General features: G+C 42.9%; 1 protein-coding gene across 3 annotated transcripts in view; it reads left to right on the top strand.

The window, feature by feature from the left end:
- Positions 1–20,912, top strand: part of NUDCD1 (NudC domain containing 1) — a 1,249,938-nt gene that overhangs the window by 237,803 nt on the left and 991,223 nt on the right. The window lies entirely within an intron of this gene.

Here is a 20,912-nt window from a genome sequence, read left to right as displayed (position 1 = left end):
TTTTGTTGTAAATCTGAGCACCTTTTTGTTTTGTTTGTTATGGGCTACCCCATCCCCTTCGCCTCAACCTCTGCACTTCTTTACTACTCTACCCCATACACACACAAAAGTGTGTGTGTGTGTGTGTGTATATATATATATATATATATATATATTTGGTTTGCTCAATCAAATTAAGTTGACCAAAATGTATACTTTTAAAAAGAAATTGTTGTATCCATTCCATACTGTATTTCATGTTCCTTAAGAGCTAAAAATTAAATGGTGTCAGTGAGTTGTCTTGTTAGGATTAAGCAGTCTGGCAAATATCCAAAGTATGTGTATGGTACAGGCCCTCAGCAGAGTGACAAATAGTTTTAGGGTAAAAAGCCAACACCTTGCATGGTGGTGCAATTATGTTGGATGCAAAGGTGGTGGATAAGTATTTTCCAGCAGCTGAGGTGTGATGCAGGATGTACGTTCAGGGTGACCACTGAGCTGCCTTTGGAATATCCCCTCACATCACAAAGCATAAATTCCACCCAATAGCAAAATGGGAAGTAGAGGCTTCAAAGGGGGGAGATTGGGCTCCTTAGTCTCGTGAGGAATGTGCCTACTCAAAGAATCCTTATACGGACAAATGCTCATTCTGTAGAGAGAAAGTTTTACACTTCAAGTTTAGAAAACCATCCTTTCAGACCCCTGCTTCGCCAAAAACAAACCTTGCAGAGAATAAGTTATTCCTGTCCATTGGACTGCATTCGTCTCAAGGTTCCCTTGCTTTTCAAATCCTGCGAGTCTCACAAAAATGTAAAATAAATGTCGAATCTTAGGAGGAGTTACCGTCTGAAAGACTGCACTTTTGGGGCATATCACACATTCTGAGGAGTCTTGATCTCTCCTGTCTTGGATGATGATGGAATTGAAGGGTTAATGCATTTTCAGATTGTTTGTCGATTACAATATAGGTATTGCTAAAGTGCAACCCTAATTGAATGCCCCTTGATATACAATCCTACCCCACTATTCTGAGACAAGAAACTGGTTGTATTTGGAATCAAAATGTTGTTTTACTTAAATGAAATCAATTGAAAGGTGGTTGCCTAACTTTATGCTGGGGAAGTGACCACAATGACGTATCGACATATTTGCAACTGGTTTACAGAAACCAAAATTTGCCTGCCCGTGTGATTTTTACTAATAAATTGTGCACACACGCAGTCACTTAGTAGATCAAACGATTATATTGCATACATTTTGAATCCTTAATATAATGCCACCTCAAGGGAGAGCACTTAATTCTGTGACAGCATTGCCGCCTATTGACCAGTTTATTAAAACTCTCTTCATTTATTTATTTTATTTATTTTTGCATTTATTTACAGCGCACATAACGCGTAGGTATCTAGGTGCTCGTTTCATTGTGGAAGGGTAGGCTATTTATAACGTGCTAGTTTTCCTTTTTGCCCAAGCACGGATCCGGGATTCGTGGTCTTGCTTCCAAGACCCACGTGTTGCCACAGATCTAGCCTCCCGTCCTCCCATTTAGCAAATTAAAACATTTTATTCTTTTTTCTACCAGTAGGAAGTACACATAACAAATAATTATTGCATAGAAAAATAACATTAATGCAAAAACTAATTTGAATTGGACCCAGTCCCCTTTGTGGATGTGGTGCTGTGGTATTCTAGCATATGCATGGAAATAAAATGCAAACTATGGTAGGTTGCAATGGGGTCCACAGGCTTGTTTTTAGAGATGCTGCTATAAATTTAGGAGTGTAGTCCATGGGGCAATGTCCTCCCCCCCACCCCATTGTGTGATGTGCAGAGTTAATGTAATGTGCTTTGGCATTTCAAGGGAAGTGACACATCTGAACTCCCTTTCATCTCTGATCTATCTTTTTAAATTTCTATGGTTTTCACAGGTCCGAATGCAGACATGTGGCCCTTCCACAAATCCAGTGTCAGACTGCACCTGTAAAAATATGCAAGGTTTCATTTGGTTGGCTTTGGATTCACAATGAGGTTCACTTTTATCTGCACAGAAATGTTAACTTTTCCCATGTAAATCAAATCTATCTTGGTTTTGATTACAGCGAGAAAGCAAAGTTCCCACTTTAAATGGTGAAGCATTCGATTTGGAAAGAGCTCCCCCCCTAGTGGAAGTCCCCTACCAATCCATCCATCTCCGGGACTTAGCAGGGAATTGTTTTTAGAGAGCCTATGTCCAATTACTTTGTGGCAATTTCATACTCCCTGTATAGCACCAGCAGAGACCCTCAGGCATTCCCAGTCAACAGGCTCCTTCTGCTCCTTCTGCCTCCTGGAAAGCAGGGCTGCCTCTGGTACAGGTTTCCTTATGGAGAAGGCTCAATCACCTCCAGAAAATATCCAAGCTCAATTCCCATCAATTTGGAAGAGGCGTTCTGATTTTCTACAGTCTTCAGTTCCTGAGCTCCTTTTTTGTTTTGATAGATTTATCACATTTCTGAACAAGAAACGTTGGGCACTGTATGCTCTGGGCACTTTTGAAATTCTGAATCCTACACTATTCCTCATTGTGATCGAAGCAACATGCCGAAATGTGAATTTCTGGATTTCCATCCAACACAGATATTTTAGCATAAATGTATGTGATGAAATATATTTTTTTAATTAATAATTATAATTGTATTAATTGTAAGTGATTTCAATCCAGCACTTCAACTAAGTCAACGCCTAGCGTGTAATGCACAACTGAAATCCTTATTTATTTATTTGTGTCTAAAAGTTCTTTTATTCTGAACGATGTACCACTTATTTCACACCCCTCTCTTGGAACAATACCCCCCACCCTCCACCCCCTGGTCACAATGAACCAGGAACCAGGAATCAGGCTGGTTTGTAAAGTTAAAATATTTATTTATATATTCACAATATAATCACACTATGTTGAATGGCTATACAATAATCACCAATGGGGTGATGTCACACTAAGCAAACTCTTTAATCACAACGAGTAATAATGAGCAAAAACAATGCAGCACAGCAATAATACTTTTGTGGGTTTATGTTCAAATCAAATAGCAATGTGGTTACTCTTTCCCCCTGTACACCCCTCAACCCCCCAATATGCAATGTAGAGAGATAGGAGGAGAGAGAACAGGTTTCAGAAATGCAGAATTCAAGCAAATGTCAATCCCAATTTTCCCCCCAGAAAACACAAGAGAGAAACCGAACTGATTGGCAAACTGTCAAACTGGTTTTTAAAGTTGGCTGAGAATGGATTGGGTAAAACACTAAATATGGTTTAAATCACTGAAATTGTTTAAATTCTAATGGAAGCCACTTTATATGGTTGCAGACAAACACTAGCAATGATTTGACACCAATAAGCAATGTGCAAACTGAAATTTTAGGTCCGGTGCAATGAAAACCTATTTTACACCAGAATGTGTAAAATGCGTAATATTTTGCTGAAACTAAAATTTGTGGCAACTTTTCCATGCGCGGTAATTGGTTCTATGGAAAGCTGTGGCTGTTAGCTACAAGCACACGTTTACATTTTGTTTCTAGCATAAAATTTGAAGAAGTTATGGACGTTTTCGTGGAGGTCATCTTTAAAAACAAATCTGCACCAAAATGAGAGAACAGGGATGCGCTTTTAAAAGACAAACAGGATTTCTTTACACTAGGGGGGGGGGGGCTATGGAGAAGCAAATACTACACGGAAGCACAGCCACTTGACCAGGACGCCTCTGGATCAAGTTTTTGCCTGCCGAGGCGCTTGCCTTCTTCAGATTAAATATATCAGCGCAAAGATATGTTTAACAATACTATTACAGAAGGAAGGTAGTAGGGATAAGATAAACTGTTCAGGCAATTCAAAATATTTCTAACAATACAGTTCTGGATAGAAGAGAGGATGTATTGGGATAGGGATTGCTATGGACGGTACATAGGCTAGTGACAGTCCTATACTATGGATACTCACTATATATGTTTGAACAGAACCGTCAGGAATTCTAGTCGGTCAAGATTTCTGGACAGGAATTCTGCTGGGCACACCGGACTGGACAGGGTCTGCAATCAGCAAGGCGCTCTGGTCACCACACGACAGGACTGGACAGGATCCGCACAGCACGGCACAGGATTGGGTTTAATCTGCCCTTCTCGGTTCTGAGGATACTTATTTAGCAGGAAAGCAGTTACAGCACAGCCCGGCAGCTTCTTTGGTTTCCCCTTTAAGTTTGTGGGATTCTGGTTCTAGAAGTTCAAGGCCTAGCTGAGAATGGTTCAGCTATAGAGTGGGCCTTTCTGCTTTGCCAAGTTTCTGGAGTCTGGAGCAAGGAATATTAATGGATCTCCTTCGAGGTGCTTCGCCAGGATCAGGGTAGTGGGTGGATCTGTGTGTCTCTCTAAGTCCTCAGCTTTCTCAATTTATGCATATGGTAAAGGGGTGTGTATGCTGGGTTATCCTAAGCGCGCCCCTAGGCTAGCTATAAGCTAGAATTTCCCCTCTCCCTTGATTGGAGGAGAAAACGGTGTCGCCATGATGATGTGGCTTTATGAGTCAGAGAATCCTCCCCTTGGCTTTTGAACATAATCTACTTTTATGTATAATACATATTTACAATTTTGCAAACTTTATAACAATAACATATTGTTGTAATGTGCTTTGTCAGGGGAATGTTGCTTGTCTGAGATATGGTTAAGGCTACATGGAATTATCCACTGACCAAAGTTCTAGTGAGGTCAGACCATTTTTTTGTTTACCTATGACATTCTAATGTTGTCAGTTGAAGTTGTCTTCTGTTGTCTACGGATCTCTGCCTGCGCTGTGGGTCTTTATAACTTGTAGCTCAATAAAGTACCTGTTATAAGATGACTGGAAGTGCCGACCATCTTTGCAGCAATGCCGACGAGGATGGGATGATGAGTGAAGACCCCCAGCAGCAACATAATTAATGCCGCTCCGCTCCGTCCGAGCGTAGTAGCGGCCATCGTGGGAGACCTGTTCCCGATTGCCCCTTCAGCCTCAAGTAAGTGTCCCTAGCCACTCGGAGCTCGGCATTACCCCGCAGAGCTGTCCGAGCATCTGTGAGCAGCCGCGGTTGGTGTAAGAACTGCGTTCGCCGCCGAGCGAGTCCCGGGCCCTTTACCGTATAACGCTTCATAGATGCTCACCTGAAAATCCACACGTGCTTGCTCCCCTTTCGGACTGGAGACTCTGTGCACATGGTGCATTGGACTAGGTTATTGAGCAAGAAACAAATAACGGAGGGAGGGCCAGGGCAACGAAGCACACGCCACATGTGAAACTGTCAATGAAACCAGTGGCATTTTCGGGACGAGACACACGAAGGAACAGTGATGCAGCTTGTGAAGGCAGAGTGTCGGGTGGAACGTTCAGAATCTACCTGCTAGAGAAATCAATCTCAAAAGGGATTGAAGGGTTGAATATTCCGGAGCGCAGACAGTCAGTCTTGGTGAATTACTGCAAACTGCAGGGTCTGACATCCAAGAGGAGCATTTCCCAAAGAGTTTCAGGCAAGATTGTGAGCAGTGACCTCCTTGTAAAGTCAGATGCAGCCTGATACCGCGGACTCAGCAGTTCACTATATCTTGTTGAAACGCTCATATCCAGTCAAGCAGAAACCACCAGCTTCCCCTAGCTGTCATTTCAAAGTAGTGGAGCATTGTTCATGTATGTATTTTTTATTTTTATTTTATTTTTTTTTTTGTGGGGAATCCAAGCAAGGATTTGAGGAACTTTCTCCTCAGCAATTGGTGAAAGACATATAGAGTGTCATGGCGGCCTTACCTGGTATAGCCGGTTCTCCCATAGTCATGCCCATTCCAGGTTCAGCAAAGATTTTGTGGGCTCATTGGCGCAAGAGCTTTATGCATTATCTCAAGGCAGCGGGTGGCACTTCGTATTCTAATGAGAGAAAGCTGGCACTGCTACTACATTTTCTTTGGGATACGAGGGGCAAAGGATTTACGAAACACTTCCTCCGCCATCTGGAGATGGTGGTGGTGACGTTTTGAATGAGTTTGAAGTGGCATTGCTTAAGTTGGACATGCATTTCAACCCAAAGACAAGTACGATATTGGAACGGTACAACTTCTGCACCCAGGTGCAGGCTCAAGGAGAATCGGTGGAGGAATATGTGACTGCTTTACAGCATTTGGCTTTATCGTGCAAGTTTCAAGAATCATTTGATGAGCACATTCGAGATCAGTTTATGACTCACTGCAAGTCCAATAAAATTTGTGAAGAGCTGTGGTTTAGGGATGAACCCAATCTAGATGAGGTGCTAGATATCGCAAGATGCGTGGAACCTTCTTTGGCATGTGTGGCGAGGCTATCAAAGGGAGAAACTAGTGAATTAAAGGAGAGCAGATCGGAAATCTTAAATGTGGTTGATACGAAGAGTAAAAGAAGACGAAAGGAAAAACAGACAAATCGTGGTATAGTAGAGGACAAAAGAAGACAAGATCCACCGCAAAGAGTTGATAGGAAAGTTGAAAGACTGTGTTTTCGATGTGCCAGCAATACGCATTTCGCATCGTCCGCAGTATGCCCAGGCCGAAGAACCATTTGTACAAAGTGCAAAAGAAGAGGTCACTTTGCGAATTGCTGTAAAAATTATCAGTCTGGCCAGTTTATTGAAAAGAGTATTGTATGTCAACGAAGAAGAAGCAAGATCATCCTAGGAAGATATTACTCTCCCACTACAGAATGTCCTTATCAATACAGTGAATGTTGTGTCAAATGGTGGGAATGAGGATGAGTCCGAGCACCCATATGCTCCTGTGAGTGTGAATGGACATATGGTACGGATGATGGCTGATTCTGGCTCTAAAATTACCTTGGTGTCAAGAGTTGTGTTTGAAAAGGAAATGAAGGGCAAAGTATCAAAGTTGGTGAAACCAGAAATCAATCCTGGGGGCTATAATCAGGAGAGGATTGAAGTATTAGGTTATACCTTAGGGAAATTTGAATTCAAAGGGCGTTATTTTGATGGAAAAATATGTTACTAAGAAAGGACAAACTTTGCTTGGATAGAGAGAGCAAAAGAACCTAAAAATCATACTTGAACCCAACGAGCAAGTGTTACAGGTGTCGAGTTCACATGTCACGAATTATCCCAAGGTCTTTAACAAAACCTTGGGGAAAGTAAAAGGGGTTCAGCATCAGAGAATTATAAAAAGGGGTAGTGTGCCTGTAGTTGCTAAACTGAGACCAGTCCCATTGGCATTACGAGATGGAGTCGAGAAGGAATTGGAGAAATTGCTAAAGATGGGTGTGATAGAAAAGGTAGGAGCTGTGGAATGGGTTTCTCCTGTAGTTGTTGTCAAGAAGGGATCAGGTGAGTTGAGGCTTTGTATCGATTTGCGTGAGCTCAACAAATGCGTGCTTATGGATAGGCACACGTTGCCAAATATGGGAGAGATGCTAACGAGTGTTGGTCATGGTAAGGTGTTCACCAAACTCGACTTGGCCTCAGCCTATCGTCGAGTTGGAGGAAAGGGAGTAGAAAGGTCACAACCTTTATTGCTCATGAGGGTGTTTATCAGTTTGAGAGGATGCCATTCGGACTGGCATCTGCCTCGTCAGTCTTCCAAAAAGTGATGGACCGTTTACTGAAGGGTGTGAAAGGTGTTGTCTGTTTCCAAGACGATGTGTTGATATGTGGTGAGACAATGGAGGAACACGATAGAACTCTAGACACTGTGTTGAAAATCTTTGAGGATAAAGGAATTACCCTAAGAGAGGAGAAATGCAAGTTTGCCGTCTCTAAGGTAGATTATTTGGAGCATGAGGTGTCCAGTGAAGGTGTGAAACCAAGGGAGAGTCTTGTAAACTCAATTAAGGAGATTAAGAGACCGGAAAATAAGGTTGTTACGTTCTTTCCTCGGCATGACCGAGTTCTACCAGAAGTTTGTGGAGAACTATGCCATGAAGGTATTAGAAATGAGGAAGCTGTTGAAGAAGGGTACAGAGTTTGTATGGAGTCAGGATTGCGAATTAGAGTTTCACAAGATAAAAAATAAGATCGACTTAGCTCGTCCGTTAGGTTGTTTCGATACAAAAAGGACTAGCATAATTACTGTGGACGCTAGTGAGGGCGGATTAGGTGCTGTTCTTTCACAGAGATGTGACGATGGCGCGGAAAAAGTGCTTGCCCATGCGTCTCGTGGTCTGAAAGGTGCGTTATTCTGTACTAGAGAATGAAGCTTTAGCTTGCTATTGGGCAGTAGAGCATTTCAAAAGTTTTGTATGGGGAACAAACTTGTTGTTCTTGTTATTCGGACGGACCACAAACCCTTAAAAGTGATTTTTGAGAGTAAGGGACTAGATAAAGTTTTACGCAGAGTGGCTGGATGGGTCACTAGAATGCAAGGCCATAGACTCAAAATGGAGGTAATCCCGGGGAAGGAGAATATTTTGGCAGATAGTTTATCGAGAGTAAGGGTATCCACACATGAATTTGTGGAGGATGTTGATATGGAGATGGTGTTTGTGAATTCCGAAGGGATTGTATCTAAGGAGGAATGGCTAGAAGAGTTGAGGAGGGATGACGTGATGAGTAAGGTGATGACCTATGTAATGACTTCAGCATGGGCTAAGAAGGTGGAATTGATGGAGGGTGAGAGGCCATTCTGGGAAGCGAGAGATGAGTTATCTGTCTCAGATGAGATCCTGTTTAGATGGGAGCGAGCACTAGTCCCTGAAGGTATTAGTGCCAAGGTGATTGATTTGGCTCATAGTGGGCATATCAGTGTTTCCAAGACAAAGGGGGTGTTAAGGTCTGACTATTGGTGGCCGGGTTTTGACAGAGATGTTGAGAGACGACTGAGTGAATGTCACATGTGTATCAAAACTGGGAAAGGAGTTGAAGCAAGGAAGCAGCCATTGGTAGTCGTTGGTGTACCGTCAAAAGTGTGGAGTGATGTGGCCATGGACATTTTGGGCCCTGTTGATTTGGGTTACGGTAGAGGCAGGTTTGTGGTATTGGTCATTGATTTGTTTTCCAGGTGGTGTGATTTCAGAGTTGTGAGAGAAATTTCGGGAGAGAACATGGTGGATGTTCTTCAGGGCATTTTTGCGAGTGAGGGTGTCCCTGAAAGTATTCTTACCGATAATGGCACGCAGTTTACTGGAGGATGTTTCCCAAAATACCTAAGAAAATGTGCGGTGAAACATAAAAGGTCCTCTTCATACCATCCTGAAACCAACGGGGTTGTTGAAAGGATGAACAGGTATGTAATGGAAAGTATTCACATGGGACAGGAGTGCGGATTTGACAAGATAGTGACCATTCAAAATAGAATGTGGGTAATGCGGATGGCACCCCCTGCCACCACTGGGTTGTGTCCTTTTGAATTGATGAGAGGACGCAAGCCTTATTCTCCATGGTGAGTTCCCCTTGGTTGGGGAGGAGTAGAGAGTATGATTTGGTTGTGGATGAAGTGAGGAATAAGCTAATGGAAAAGAAGGAGAATTGGGTCATGCGCGAGAATGAGAGGCGTGGCAGGAAGGAATTGCGCATAGAGTGTGGTGATTGGGTAAGAATCAGAAAGGGGGTTGTTAAAAGGAAAAGGGATCTCTTATGTTCTGAACCAGTGAAGGTTGTCGCTGTGCTGAAAGGAGCTGTGCGAGTTGCGGGTGGTCAAGTCTGGAATAAGAACAGAATTGCGGTGGTGAAAAGAGGTCCTGTGCGAGTGTGTATTTGGTATTGCTATTTAGTGTGCTGTGTGAAAAAGGGGAAGATGTTTTGTAATGTGCTTTGTCAGGGGAACGTTGCTTGTCTGAGATATGGTTAAGGCTACATGGAATTATCCACTGACCAAAGTTCTAGTGAGGTCAGACCGTTCTTGTTTACCTATGACATTCTAATGTCAGTTGAAGTTGTCTATGGATCTCTGCCTGCGCTGGGGGTCTTTATAACTTGTAGCTCAATAAAGTACCTGTTCTAAGATCACTGGAAGTGCCAACCATCTTTGCAACACATATCTAGATCACATATTTTGTGGAGCAAATGCTCTTCCAAGCCCGTCATTGTAGGATCTTGTGTCGGCTTTTGACAGAATTCTGCCCTTTTGGGCCAGAACACAATATCTAGTTTGTCCAAAAATGTGGACAACTGTGTGCATTCTGGGCATAAGCGTGTGAAGTTTCATGCTTTTGACATAATTACATTTGCTATAAAACCCCAATTTCTACAGTTCCTTTCTAGAACATAGCACAGAGTTCTGAATCCTCTTAAAATGTGCAGCAAAAAATTAACAGTAAATTATCAGCCTTTTTAGAAATATGCTTTTTGTCCATTGTGAATCAACAAAAGTTGTCTGTCCCCGCCTCCTTCCCCTTCTTGCAGCTCAGAAGCAATCTCGGCCCCCTTCCTTCTGGCAGAGGCCATTTACGACCCTTCCTGATTAGTATCTCCTTGCCTTGGAGGAAGTCCATTGTGCTCTTCCTACAGCAGCCCAAGATCTCCTCCCCTCTTAATCAACACAATGGTGTGAGTTCCTGGTCTAGAGAGCAGAAGGGAGATGCCTGGCCCTCTGGGTGAAGTTGTTTGTGGTTTGGCTTGGAGTTCGGCTTAATTTTAAATGTCATTTTGTTGCAATTTTCTTTGTTTAAATAAACTTGTAATTTTAAAACAAGCAGCTAGAACACTGATTCCAGACTCTATACCATGAAGTTTAAATAGTTACAACCTAGGTTACTCTTGATAACAGGTCACTTAGATCTTAGACAATTAGATCTCAATGGTACAAGTTTACAGTTTTAATGCAGGCTTTTGAAACAGTCATTCAGTCAGCCGCTGGTACTGCGCCCAGGTTTTGACAGATCCCACAGGCAGGCAAACTTGTGCTGTGGGTGTTTTGATGACCAATTCAGCTTTCCAGGATATTGCAATTTCACAACATTTCTTGAATTCAGTATAATGTGACACCCAGCAAGACTATTGGATGTTTGTGGTTGTTTTGTACCAGCATTTTGTATTTTCAGCAACCAAGAAAAGATTTAAAATGCAAGATTTCAGATTTCTTTCAGCAAGCACTGCTTTTCATGCAGTCTCCATTTTTACTGGTTGGGCAGCTCAGTGACATGTTTCAGGAGTGAGGTCTCCGTTCCACCACCGACAACATGCATAGTAGATTTGACCGCCATCTTTGTGTGCTTTGTAGAGTGCAATTTTCATGGGCTTTGACGCGCATTGGTGTTTTGCAGCCTTTTTGATGATTTTGGCACCACCAGGACTCAGTGAGGCCGCAGGGCAGAGCATAAGTGGGTTAAGACATCCCACATAATAATTTCACAAATGTTGTGTCTCATGGTTGCACCACACCCTTTTGTTTTATTCTAGGTCATGTGGTTGCGTATTTAGGGCCAAAATCATTTTAAAATGCATTCATGAGGCTTCCTTTTAACGAGCTATCTATTTCCTTGAACAATGAAACCCCCTTTCAGTTAAAGATTGCAAGGGGTTGCTGACATGCTGTTTTTGTTTGTGAAGCCTTTCATGCCTCTATCTGTAGAATTTGGTTGGCACGCCTAGTTCAAATCTTAAGTACTTGAAGATGGGGAGTTTGGAAAACAGGGCTCCCACCAAGTGTTTGGCCCATATTGTGTCTTTGCAGAAGACAGACGATTTAGCATAGCTGACATTATTTTTCCTTTATACAGATTTCCTTTGAGCAGGATCTATATGAGTGGGAGGCATATTATTAACAAGGGGCCTTGAACATATGGTGGTGGTGTTATAAGAACTGTAATACGTTTCTTTGATGGAAAATAGATGTTTGGGAAAGCCACACTAGAAAACCAATGATTTCCTATACATGAAAGGATTGTTTACATGTGTTATACTGATGGTGCACAAGCCATTCTTTATCAATACTTTGTTCAAAATATTGTGAATAAGCATCACATTGTAATTAAATTTTAACATTGCATGTTTTCCATTTCTTCATGTGTAGCAGGAATCAGTTTTATTTAGAAAAATATTTCTTGCGTTTTTTTTGCCTTACCATGCGGGATGTTCTTTGTGGCAAAATCTGCGTCCCGTATCTGGGCTATCCATCACGTAAGCAAGTAACTACCTGCAACCCTGAGATACACCTTTTCCGTGTTAATTGAAGAACACCACCATGCGTGAATGAAGCAAGGCATTATTCTGGCGCCTCTTACTTTAGATTCAAGCAGTCATGTTCTCCCCTACAGCATGCTGCTCTGAAAGTCCCCAAGAGTACTGTCAATGGTGCCTCGATTTATGGAACGCTGGTGGAAGTTTGGGAAGAGGAGGGTGGCGTGCCCATGGCCTGGTCGGTTGAACTTGGAGACGTGGTGCTCTCATGGTTCTTTAATATTACGGATGCCTCCCCGGATATGGGTATCACAGCAGCCAAGCCAAACTGTTACAGCATGCTGTTTGAAACCCAGACGGAATGGTTTAGTGAGCCCTACTGGATGCGGAAACTTTCTGGGCTTGTTAACCATACCAGGGGCACACTACTGCACATACATTTGAAGAGATTAGGCATTCTCGCAACATACTAGGACAGACATTGTAAGGGGACTGGGCAATGCAGTCAGTCACATGTGAAGTGTTCATTATGGGGTCAGATGAGGGCCTGGGCTATGTCACAAGAGGGAGAGAGTTTTGTTCAAGACAAGTGACCATGTTGTCCTTGAAACACATCCCTTTGACTCTAGAAATTGCCCAACGACCTTTATCGAGGACTTGCAGATGGGTGAACACAATAATTGTGCACTAGGGGGACCCTGAACGGCTTCAGGGTGTGGGGGGCAGGGAGATTTGGTAATCTTTGAGTTTTTAATTACATAGCTTGAATTGACAGTTTTGTAATTTGTACACAACCCACTTCTTTTTTATTAACTACTCTTTCAGCGTCGAATGCCTTCTACCATAAACCTCTTGTTATCCTGTTTCATTGCATGCACCATTAAAAACTCAAAATAGTTTAGTGCCAAATATAACCTTCTTCCTGGCTTTGAAAGGAATCTCAATACTTTAATCTCTGGTCTTTTGTGATGTGCTAACTGCGGACAGCAGCCTTTCTCCTTTGCGGGGAGAATGAGAGCATCCAGACACTTCTCTTGGAGAGAGGAAAAGAGACCCTCTATACTGCCCTTAGGTGCTGTACTGGATACAGACTCTTAAGGACCTTAAAGAGTGGGCAACATCTATGTATGTGGTCAGAGGTCACTGACATGAGATACCAATGCTTCCACTATCTGACTCTCTGCCCTCTCTATACCATTTTGAGCCCTACCACCATCACTGTGCTCAATAAATAGACTATGCCAAACTGTGGTATTGGTGCTATGGGCTAGACTTCAAAGCTAAAAAGTTCAGTGTATTCAAGCATGGGATACATTAATCTCTGTGGAGGCTCAGCTGAGGTGCGCCTGGCAACCACATTGCACCTTTTGCAAACCCCCCCTTGTCCATGCAGAGGGGGGACCCATTTTGACCCCACTGTTAGGGAGAATTCTCATTTCTGTGCTAATTCCGTTCAACCTTAGAGACCCCCCAGCTCTTTTGCTTGGGACTTTTTAATTTGCACCCTGAAGGGAGTGAGACCTTTTTTCCTTTCCCTCATGTGTTTTTGACCTGATTTGGATTTTGTGTTTCCACTGTTTTTGGAGTCTGACAAACTCCATAGGCTTCTACATTTTGGATGGTGACACACAGCACCTTCGGTGCAGTGTCGCATATAAATCCTTTAGATTTCTCCTAAGGTTTAAATACCTTTTCTTGTGTGAACTATAGTTCCCAAGAATAGTAAAATAAAATGTACTTTATTTACCTTTTCCCTTTATAGGTCCACCACACTCATCCATGTGGAGTGCTGGGGGGGGTTACTTAGTAGCCCTTTTCCTACATTCTCGTGTAAGATTTTTATGTTACCCTCACTACTTTAAAAGACTGGTGGCAGTGGGTTAATTTTTCCTAACATTGTGCTTTTCTACCATAGGCTGAACCCTCAGCTGCAGTACAGCACCCATGGGTAACCATTTCGTCAAAATGGCGCTGCTCTTCTTTTTTCGCCATTTTCTGTTTGTGAGGTCTTTCTTGTGTTTTACTTTGTGCGTCGAAACAGATCCGAGCCCTTTGTTTGTCTTGCCTTTGGCGGGCTTCTGCCCTGGAGCCCGCCCCTGGCTCCAGTGTGTGGAAGGACAGGATGTGAGGGAGGGTCCCGAAACTCCCCTGTCCTTTGTCTCTAGGAATGCCTGAATGCAACCAGTCCGGATTGGCTGGGACAGCCACTCTGCTGTGTGATTGACAGCCTAGGCTGTAATGGGAGAAGCCTACTTAAAAGGCAAGCGTTTTGGGACTAGAGGCAGTCAACCACTGGGAGAAAGACCCGACTGAGAAACCACGAATGAAGCTTGCTGCATCCGCCTGGACCTTTGAATTGCCCAGTGAAGCCCTGCTGGTGTGCCGAAACTCCTTTTTCAATTTGACAGATGCTCCGGGAAGGTACAACTTCTCCCCTTCAGTTAGTGGGACCAACTACCCCCAGGAGGAACTCCACTAGACCATCTTGCCTGAACCGAGTGCCAGGGGTTGAGTAATCCGTAGTCGAGTGAAATGTCTCTCATCCTGCTAGAAGCTCCAGGAGTCTCCTAAGGACCCTTCAGAAGCAGGACGACCAGAGCTCGAGTCCCCTCGCCAGAGTGCAGGACCCAAGGAGTGAAGGAAGCCCAACCGGTATCCGAGATCTGCGATGGTGCTGTTTGCTAAGCACAAACTGAGAAGTGCAGCTGAACCGAAAAAAAAAATGGCCGTAGCTGCCAATGACCTCCCAAGTGCCGCCGCAGGAGCCTTCCAGACGTCCTCCCTCTAGTCCCCACGACTGAGGCTCAGGAACACGGGGTCTGCACCGCTGTAGCAAGACAGAATCCAGCTGGACCCCTCTTATTAAAACTAGAGGTACTATTTAGACTTGGGGTACTTACCTAATTGTCTTTTAGCTTTGCTTTTCTCAGATCAGATGTGAATTACATTGGCTTACCTTTTTAGAGTTGATTCCAACTCTCTTTTCACAGGCTTAACAGCTTGTGACCCTACAAGTGATTTTCTACAAACTCTCTAACTTTGCAAGACTGTTTCTGATCTAAGAAGTGCCTCGGCTCCATAGACTGTGTTCCAATTGACTTTGGCCGTCCTGGCTCCCTGAAGACTCTTCTAGTCCATTGACTTTGATGTTGTTTGTCCCTCATAGGTGGTCACTTGTTGTAGACTGTTAATGCTGGGAACGGCTTGTCTAGACTTCATTGGAAGATTTGGTTGTCCTCACATATACTGAGAACCTGTTTAACCTTTCCTTCCCCTAAACCTTTCTTTTCTGCAACCTCGGAATCTGCAATATAAATGCCATTACTGTCCTTGTGATTGAAGTCACCTCATGTGTAAGAATTGTGTAAGAAGAATATCCAAAGCTTATCCACTGACTTGTTCTGATTATGAAAAGTAATTTTAAAGTAGATTTACCTTGATATATTTATTGCCTTTTTAAAGAACGCTTATTTAAAAATCGATTATAATTAAATAACTATTTATAACCAAAACCTTGAGTGGAATTGTTACTTGGCTACTTGTATATACAGATTACATTTGTACAGCTCTACAGCTCATATTTACGCCTCTTGAGATGGGCCTGGCTGCTCAGTCACACTACCAACTTGTACAGACCTATACCAAAAAGTGGGTTACATAATACCAAGCAGATAATTGTCGTGGAGCCTCACACAGTATGACTATCTCAATTCTTACCTAAACACCCACCATGTCCATGCCTGTGGGCAAGATGTGGAGGGGCTAGGCCCAAAACAGTGTATGCTCCCTTTGCCCCCCGTAATGCTCCGGTATTGGGCATTTACATAGCGCCCAGCCCATGTCTGTATAGGTGCACAGAGAACATGAATTTGGGCTCTGAAAGTATCCTGCTGCTGTAAACTACTACTTCTCTCCCATGTCCTCCTCCTGGTCAGGGACATCATTTAGGGGTCTCCAGGGGTCGCACTTGCGACCCATGTGGTCTCCCTTGCTACTCCTAAAAATAAAATAAAAGAATTGTTTTTTATTTATTTTTTAAATAAATTAAAGCTCCTGTGCTGTCGCCAATGCCATGTGGCTATTTCAGCTATTTGTCTTTCTGGAATCCCATGCAATAATTGCTAGACTCATTAAAGGTTTATTTCAGGCACACTTCAGGGGTTGAGTCACTGATTTAGTCTGTTCTTAAACACCTCATATTCACAATGCAGACAAAATCCTCCAAAAAGCAATGAGAGTAGAATAAGCATCCATTTTGGACTATGTATTTTGCTTTTCGCAAGTTGCAGTTATAGCATGTTTTTTTTTCTGATGATACATATGGTGATCCATTCTTGTATGAAATGTATATTGTGTTACAGTAATATTGTAACCATATTTTTCATAGTGTACTTAAAACAATGCTATGTGATGCCACTTCCTGTTTTGTCAAGGGGTTTCCATCGCATTCCTGTGATGTCACTTCGGGGTGGTGTCGTCAATCAGTTCCTGTGATGTCATCAGAGGTCAAGGGTCATGTTACATCCGCTACCCCTGGCATTTTGGTGAAATGACGTCCCTGCTCCTAGTAGCAAGTTATTCTGATACCTGCTGCCTCAGCCCTGCTCTTTCTGCAGCTCGTGGCCTGTGTGCAAATGTGCGCAACTCTCGGGTTCTGTGCTCTTTACCACCAGCACAGCCTCCTGCTGGTGGGAGAACTTGTAAGTGTTCCAGAGGAACCAGCGGTGGACACAATGAAGAGTAGTTGTGCTGCAGGGCGCCCCTCTACGTTAGTTTTCACATTAGCAAACGTGTAAAAAAATAAATACAAATCACACAGAAGAAAATGAAATGGACTAAATTAACACGCAGAAATAAAAGTTAGAACATGGATTTCTGCACAGCCCTTTTGCGTAATAATGTTGATAAACAATTTGTAAATAATACCATATATACTTGTTTTTAGCATTTTATGTTGCTAGGCCATAAAGACTGCATATGGAAACTAAGGCACAATACTAAAGTGACATGTCAGATACGAGGTTCATTTTCCAAACAAGTCTGGTTTATTTCAAAGTATTCTTAGTCAGCCGAGTGGGTCTCACTGCCTCACGACGTGTGTCCCCCAAACACCGTGAGATGCGAGAGAGAGAGAACAGCGAACAGAGCTCAAGCAGCAATATATATACATTAGACATAATCTTTGTGAAGGCAATTCGATCCGCCCCTATTCATGTCATTCAGGCTAGGGTTCAGTGATTGACAATTATACAATGATGACACGTTCTGACAAGTCTTCATTTAGCCTAGCCCTAGCCCTAGTTATTTTAGCAAAGGCAGCAGAGCAAATTTTCTGTTATGGGGAACATGGAGCTTCTGGCTCAGCAAGAATATTGTGCTCTTAGCAGGGAAACATTCCTTACTACATTATCTGTGTGACTTGGGTCATGAGCTAAGGGGCAGATAGTTCTGAAGCAGAAAATACCATTCTCCGCGAAGGAGCACCGCTAGAAGAATATAATTCATGTTTAAACTGCCTTTTACTACAGCGTAAAAGGCAGCTGGTCTGCTGATTAGATACGGCTTCTGCTCGCCTTCAAGGACTTGGTGAGAGAGAAAAACAATGTATTTCTATCAGTTTGACATTCCTGTCTGTTAGTATTTCAGCATTCAGGCCGTGGCCTCGCACTGTGTGTGAGTTCGAAGCATAGAATATATTTACAAAGCGTTTTGACAGAATGGAAAAAAGCAAATGGCCGACATTATGCAAAATGGGCGCCCTTTGGTTACATTGACGATTCTTTGATCGCAATGTTTGTCACATGATGCAATTGGTTTCAGGCCAACATATTATGCATATCATTCGACTAGAGGGTTATGTTTCTGGTCTAACAAACCCTCCTTTTGGCCGTAAGACAATAGCATCATCCATACATTGCGTCTTCATCGGACCACGTGTCCAATTCCGAACTAGCCATGCTGCTATAATCGTCATCAGAAATATTAATTGCCATGAATTCTTCAATTATTTCATTTTTGTGTTGTGCCCCTTCACTTAACATGCGAGGAGGTTTCTTTCTAATTGCATGTACACACTTGGGAGCAGAAGACTGGCTGGCATTCTATGCAACAAAAGCAGAAATGAGGATCATAACCAGAATTGCAATTAGTTTCCATCCCCATGATCGCAGCAGTTCCCAAAACCATGAACTTATATTCAGATTCCAATCACCTGTGGGAACACGAATTTCAGAACTTAGGACATGCAATTTTTTTATTGCTTCAAATATCGTGGTGGAGGAGTCACTTACAAATACACAGCATGCTGACCCCACCAATTTGCATACTCTTCCATGATTAGCCAAAATTATATCAAGAACCATTCTATTTTGAAGTTTAATTAATCGGATTGCTTTTTGTTCCAATGGCATATTATAGAGTGCATCTGTAGTTCCATGTATTGTTTTTTCTAACACCATAGACAGTTTCCTTATATTCCATGAATTTATTGCTTGTCCCCAAAATGGTATAAATGATTTCGCTATATCCGCTACGATCTGTCCTGCAGTACATCTACACGTGGCTGAGATCTAGATAGTTTTGCTATCGCAGAAGTTTTTGAAAGAAATACACCTGGTAAAAGTATACCTAAATAACAGGTCCCTGGTTCTAGGTAACCATGGGTAGGCCTGATATCCACATATAAAATAGACACAACCTCCTATATATAATGGTTTTCCTTCTTGCTCAAGCACAGCAACGTACATGCATCTAGTAAAGGTTCCCGCTCGGTGGGAACCTTTTTTCCGTAAGCAAAATGGGACAGAACGTGGACTATGATTAATAGTATAAGAGGGAGGCACAGCATCTTTATTTTCTACCGGGGCCATTTTAAAAGTGATTAGGGACTTGTAAGGCTTAACGAGCCTATCTAATGGACTTGTTACCGGGTTTATTTTTCTTCTGCTTGTAAAAACGGAACAACCAAACGGTTCCAATACCAATCGTTCAAATTCATTTATGTTTGTTCATCAAACTGACCAGTGACACTATCATTGCATTTTCGAAAAATAGCACTCTTAATGATGAGTAACAGGCGGTATTAAGTGGCAAATGATGTACATACCAACCCATTCCTCTTTCCCCGTGCTGGGGTAAATGGGAACAGACCCAACAATTGGACCTATTCAGGATAGCATGGGTCATATTCATAATCAGTAGCAATGTTTTATTGTCATACCATTTTCTATGTCTCACTTCTTGTGAGGGGAGAGTATAAGAGAGCACATGTACTGGGCTGCTCATAGTCGGAGCAGTGGTAGCAGTCAGGAGAGTTCAAAGGAAGCACAGTTTCTAAATACCAGAATATTGGAACTAGTGTAACCAAAATGCAAAGCGGTATCATAATCATTAGCATATTATTCTTTCCGAACCAAGTCGTTCTTGCAGTAGGCTTAATCTCTATCTCTATATCATCAACAGCATCGTTGCAGGAGCGAATATAGGCATTGTCTGTAATTTCTATCTCAGGAAAAGTTTTCAGTGTCCGTCGGGGAAAATTCTCCGCAGCAACACATGTTAGCAACAAACGTTCAAGCCAGTCCAGGCTAGCCTGCTTATTGATGACAGCAAGCTGATGTAAATTTGCACAGAGCTCCAAAAAGGCAGGAGCAAGTATCAATTTGATTGTGACGGTACCATATGCCCCCGCTTGTCTGTGCTAGGTTGCAATGGTCCTTTACTTTTCAATGGTAGCACCGGGAAACCGCGTGTCAGAACTTTCAATTTCAACTTGATACAGCTCATACGCTCCTTTTCCCTAGGCATCCGTTCCCAGCAGTCATCTGTGAGCTAGGAACATAGGCAAAACAAAAGCTGATCATTTCCGATTTTGTGAATGTAGATTGTACCTCACAGCTCCAGGTACAGTATGGTCGATGAATAATGCACTCTCATTTCCAGATGCAAGATTAGTGCCAGTTTGAGATGCACTGCGTGATGATGATGAGGCAGCAGTTGGACAAAGTTGAGGCACCTTTGGCCTTTCGATCTTCGTTGCAATCTCCACAGGCCCTTTCTCAGGCTTAGGAAGCACTTCTGACAGAGGACTGGCGATGATATCTTTGCGATCAAGTGCAGCTGTTTTTCTTTTGATGTCAGGATCATCAAGCTTTTTCTCATGTGGCAAAGGAAACGGAACTCTTTTCTTGTGTGTTGCGTGGATCCAATGCTTTCGTCGATTCACTCGGACTGCAGTCTGCGTAGCCAGTAGCACCTGGAAGGGTCCCGTCCAGCGTGGAGCAAGTGAAGATTTTCTTTCAAAATGTTTGATAAACGGCCAGTCCCCAGGCTGGAGACAATGTCCTGGGCCGGTAAATCTGACAGGAAGAGCCTCCTGCACCTACTGGTGAATCAAACACAATTTTTGAGTTAACTGTTTACAGTAATCAATAAGTAATGGGTCCTCTCTGTCCCTCAACCGTTTCAGTTGAGGGGCATTCCAAACATTCGCTGGTCTCCCCATCACGATTTCATAATGGAAGAGACCAGTCCTCGCTTGTACACTTGTGCACATGCAGAGTAAGGCTAGCGATAGTGCATCGGGCCATTTCAAAATGCTCCCCGCACATATTTTACTTAACTTGTTTTTCAAAATACCATTCTGACGTTCTACTAAACCGGCACTCATCGGGTGTCTGGCCGAATGGAATTGTTTATCAATCTGGAGACCTGCACAGATTTGAAATATCATGGCCGCAATAAAGTGTGGGCCGTTATCTGACCATATGACACGGGGCAGCCTGAAACAGGGAAAGTATTCCTTTAGCATGGCTTTAGCTGTGGACATAGCTGTACAATCTTTCCGGG

This window comes from Ambystoma mexicanum, chromosome 5q (genome assembly GCF_040938575.1).
Source record: "Ambystoma mexicanum isolate Mex_15411 chromosome 5q, UKY_AmexF1_1, whole genome shotgun sequence".
NCBI lineage: Eukaryota > Metazoa > Chordata > Amphibia > Caudata > Ambystomatidae > Ambystoma > Ambystoma mexicanum.
Note: the sequence above shows the minus strand (reverse complement) of the source record. Positions and strands in the feature narration are given on the sequence as shown.